This window comes from Marmota marmota, unplaced genomic scaffold (genome assembly GCF_001458135.2).
Source record: "Marmota marmota marmota unplaced genomic scaffold, marMar, whole genome shotgun sequence".
Taxonomy (NCBI): domain Eukaryota; kingdom Metazoa; phylum Chordata; class Mammalia; order Rodentia; family Sciuridae; genus Marmota; species Marmota marmota.
In genome coordinates, this window is record NW_026000153.1 from 3853362 (window position 1) to 3858478 (window position 5117).

General features: G+C 38.6%; 1 long non-coding RNA gene across 1 annotated transcript in view; it reads right to left on the minus strand.

Annotated features, from left to right (window-relative positions):
- Nucleotides 1-4197, minus strand: part of LOC107146122 — a 12744-nt gene extending 8547 nt beyond the window's left edge. Inside the window, exon 1 of the long non-coding RNA XR_001503991.2 lies at nucleotides 3901-4197. This is a non-coding gene — a long non-coding RNA (uncharacterized LOC107146122). The remainder of the gene's footprint in view (nucleotides 1-3900) is intronic.
- Nucleotides 4198-5117: the final 920 nt, after the last annotated feature.

Here is a 5117-nt window from a genome sequence, read left to right on the forward strand (position 1 = left end):
CAGGCTTGTTCTTGCTCTGTTGGAAATTCCAGGTGCTAAGAAGTAGGTGACTATTGGTGACTCAGTAGGTGGCACTCTTCCCTTTACATACTCAGCCAATGCCCCAGAAGGAAGTTATGGTACACTAGATACACCATAAATAATTCTCAGAGGAAAAATAAAACCAAAATGTTGACCGAATTATAAATAGGGCTTTGGAAGGGTGGAAATCAAACCATACTACACTCAACATTGAAAAAAAAAATTCTGCCTCTGTTTCAACTGAATTGTATTCTTTATCTAGTGCCCTAAAGGGATTATCAATTACAATGTGTGAAGGTTTTAAAAAACAAACAAAAAAGTGGAAATCTCCAATAGAGAAAAATACGATATTTCTAATAAAACTGCCATGTGATCAAAACCTCAAGGTCACTTTGCAGAAATCATATAGCCACTTTATTGTTTGGTTTGGTTTTGGTTTTTTAGTGTACTGACAACTATTTTCTTTTAACATCTGCTTCATTTTCTAATTTAATAAAAAGAAGATAACATCTGTTAGCTTTCCTTTTAAAAGTTGGTGCTGTAAAATGAGTGAATGAGAATGAATTAGAATATCTGACTACAAATCACTAACAAACCAATATTTAAAGGGTGATTAGACAAATGAAGTGGGGTAGTGGGCAGTGGTTCCAGTACTTCTCACTTTCTTGACTGCCAGAAGGGAAAAACTCACATAAATCAAGGCTATTCTTGCTGTTAGTCCTAGTCAAAATATTTGGATGTGGAAGATTAAATTGACAAGATTTGGGATTATCTTTTGATTTTAATTATCCTGGTTAAACCTGTTGTTCTATCATTAGAGGGGGAAATCAAAGGTTGCCTGTAGTATAAACAGTGGTTCAAAATTCTAAAAACTCTTTTCTATTTATATAACCAGAAGAATAATTCAACACTTCTTTTAAAAAAAAGTATAGGCCTTCAAGATTTAATATACTTAATTATAGAAAACATAACTCTATATTGCCACTTTCCAAGGGTATCATTAAATGTGATTTAAGACTAATAACCTCTATTCTTCACATTTCTATATGATGTTTTTAAAAGGGGAAGGAACAGGGGACAAGTATTGAAAAAGTAGCCTAAAACTACCATGATCAAAAAGAAAAACAAAGAACAAATATGATAACATACACTTCAGAACCTGTCCCCATCAAGCAGTTAAATGTCAAATATTTAGCATATATGACATAATGATTTGGATAATGGGCACATGGAGCACAAAGGGAAATGTCTTAGGAAATATTATTCTGAAAGCCATTATCTTTGACTTTATGTTCTTTTTCCTCAAAGCAAAGGGTTTTAAACTTCTAGAAGATTTAGCTTCTTATCTTCTCTACCTTGGAATTCTAGCACCATGCCATGTATTCTCAGAACACTTGACTGTTCACAACCACCAGTACCAATATCTCCTTCTCAATTAAAAAAAATATATATGTATATACTAGATAAGCCAGCAATAACTCTAAAATTCAAATCAATACAAACACCTCCTCTATAGTTTTAGAATTTTAAATTTAATCATGCACTATCACCAATACACTTAAATGATGCAAATCCTCATGCATCCCCAAAATGTTTTTGAATGAACTGTGCAAAATAACTGCTGAGAGCATCTATTCTCAAAGCCTTTTCTACCTCAGAAAAGATTTTAACCTATTATGTCCCATTGTCCTATACATAGGACACATAGGAAAACATACATTGAGCAATATCATAGGTGTCCTATAAAATTTTATAGGTTTTTACAGGTGTCCTATGTATGGGACATAATGAGTTAATTACAGTTAAACATGAATATTAACAACTTTCCTTGAATACATTTTTAAAAGTTCTAAACCCTGACAAAACTGCTTCACTTTTTTGATTTAGTTAAAAATATGCCTATCCCCCAATTCATATCCACAGCTCTTAAAAGTATACTTTGAAAAAACAATACGATCCAAATTTATAATCTCCAAAGTTTTAACATTTTAATATTTGTTTTTAATACTCATGTATTTTAATATGTGATGTACTTTAGTCATATGGAATAATAAAAATGTCAATAAAATGATTTGGGAAAAGGTAATTTCAGAAATTATGCTAATATACTACCTGACTTAAGAGAGATGGCAGAAATATATAGGAAGTTAGCATTGGCAGAGAATTAAAATATGTAATTCTGAGCTCTTAGTTTAATTTACACAAGTAAGAGCCACATGAAAAACTATGACCTATGGGAATCAAAGAATAAATAGTTTTATAACCCATATATTCTACTTCCTGAAATAGCACATAGCTTGCTGTGGGAGCTGTCAAACTTTTGAAAACATGCAAGCAGAGGTTTGCACCTTTTTTCTTAAATTCAAAAACATAACCTGAAAATGATGACATTTGTTTCTGACATAATGATAAACATTTCTCTATTGTGGTTATTAAAATTTTCTAGATGAGCAAGGCCAGCACTGGAATATCAAAAATGTTAACTGTGGTAAAACAAGATTTGTATTCATGTGAAACTCATATAGTGGGAAAAAAGCTGGCTTTGCCTCTATAGTTCTTTCAATATTTTCCTTAGTGCTACCCATTAATGAGGACAATCATTTCTTAAAGTGAAAGAAACACTGACCCACTACAAAGGCATTCTTCACACTATCATGTTCATACAAACATAAGTCTTCATTCATGCACTTAGTTTTATTTTCTCAATCACATTATTGATGCTAACCCCCAAAATAGTGTACCAGTATATTATTATTAGAACATTTGCTGACGCACTGCTATACAAACAACTTACTACTTCAAATATCACATTTTTTATGGCAATGCTTTTATGAGTGAAAATAAGTAACTTATAACACAGGCATCTGAAAGAATATGTTTTAATACAGTTGTGATCAATATTGAAAGATAGAGACAACTAAAGTAAAATAATAAATTCCGTTTCCAGAATTCAGACATACATGAGACAAAGTAAATGATACTAAGAATTCCAGAACATCAGAACACGCAAGATTTGCGCTGCCCTATAAAGATATATTTTGTACTCTAAAGTTTTCATTGGTCCTTAGAGAAAACGCACAGCTCCACATTCAGAACATTACTGAATAGTAGAGTTGTAACGGCATTGAAGAACCACATTTTTAACTCCTAAAAAACAGTTCCCATAAATAGGAATGTAAAACTGAAAAGGGGAAGATGAGGGTGCAAGGATAAAGCACTTTCATCATGTGACACATAAAGCAGGACTTTTAACACATCCTTCCTTTTTTGCGTTAATAGTTACTGTGGCTGAAGACAAGTGGCCATCTGAGAATCCGGCTCTCTTTAAAGGTCTTAAATACAGAGTGGACTGGAATGTTCAAGAAAAGTGGGAGTTTTAGAAATGATACCCCCTTCCACCTCATCACCCCTAACCCCTGTGGCTCTGACATCTCTTTGTTACACCCTCCATCCCCACTGCCCAGGCCACCCAAGAACTACTTCTTTGACTTCTGCTGTCTTTCCAGTTCTCACACATGCATTCATTAATGTTCTCTCCCTCTCCCCTCCCTCCATACACGGCATCTTCATTATGCACACAAAATTGTCCGGATCCCATTAGTATAGAACATCTAGTAGGGCTACCATCCTCGCACCAAATTTCAACACACAAGCCCACTCCCTTTCTCAACCCGAGCGCCCCTCTTTTACCTCCTCCCTGTCCCGCCCCCACTAGTCAGAAGACCCGGGCGCGGGGCGGGGGACAGGATACAAAGGGAGGCATGGGGACAGGATACAAGGGAAGGCAGGGTAAGGACTCTGAAAGCTTCTGTCCCCATCGGCTCGCCGTCCCCTCGCCCCCGCCCCTGCAGCGTTAACCGCCCCCTTCCCGCTCATTACCTGCCAACAGGTTCCTAATTTCCTCAGGGAGGGGGTAGGGAGAGGAGGTGCTGCTGGGGTTGGGCATGTTAGGGAGCGCAAGGTGTGCGGGGAAAGGACCTGTACCCAAAGGATAACCTACGGGATGGGGTTGTGGCTGTGACCTAGGCACGGGGCTAGGGCTAGCGGTCCCGGTGCGGACAGCGGGGCTACGAGTCCGGACACTGCCAGGCCGGGAGTCACAACAAATAAGTCACTGAATCTCCAGCCAGCAGCAGCTGGACTCTTGGCCCAGCCCCGCCCGGAAAACGGGGCGGGCGTGGGGCGTGGAGGAGGCAGGGGACCCAATTGCGCATGTGTACACTTCTATTTAATCAGCATCTGAAGAAAGAGCCTCCAGGCAAGCCACGCCCACCTCTACATAGGGAAGCCGGGAGGAGGAGCGGTTAGTGGGAAGCTAGCGGACTGGGCCTGCGTCACCTGATTCCCACCGCTGAAGCCGCTTGTCGCCATTTTAGGTACTGGTACCTTAACAACCGCTAATCATTTCCCCAGAATCCCGAAAAACAATGTGTCCCGCAATGCCCAGAAGTTTTTGGACGAAGGGGCCTTCTGTCCGATAGTTAGATCTGCTGAAGTTTAACGCGTCGCCTGCTAATCCACGAGGAGTTTTCGACCTCCCTAAACTATTATGGCCTTTTTTGTTTGATTGAATGAAGGTAACAATGTCCATCTTCCGCCAGTCCTCCTAGAGAAGCCAGTCTGGAGCTGCTCCAGGGAGCATTCTGATTGGCTCTTACATTTCATTTCTGCCTAATTCGTATTCTTGGGGTGACTGATTTTCCCCACTACGAAGAAAGAAAGGGGAGTTCTGGGCACTATTAGAGAATAAAAACAAACAAAACAGAGAAACCAGAAGGCTAAGTAGATATTAGGTACCACTGTTCATCTAAAAGCCTTTTTAAAAAACGCTGGTGGTGATTAGTATAACAAAATTGTACAGTTTGCTCTAATTTGAACATTTTGTCAAGGAACACTTAAGCGTATTCTGTCTGTAAATTTTACATATTTTCTCAAAGAGACACATCTTATTCCTTTAAAGTATGTGTGTAATGAAGAAAGGTAGATATTACATTCAAGCTCCTCTGCACCTTAAAATCACTGAGAGAAGGTTTGGGGCTGCATCTCTTGAAGACCTTCTTCCTGGTGGTGACTCTCTGCAATATCCTGAGGCAATG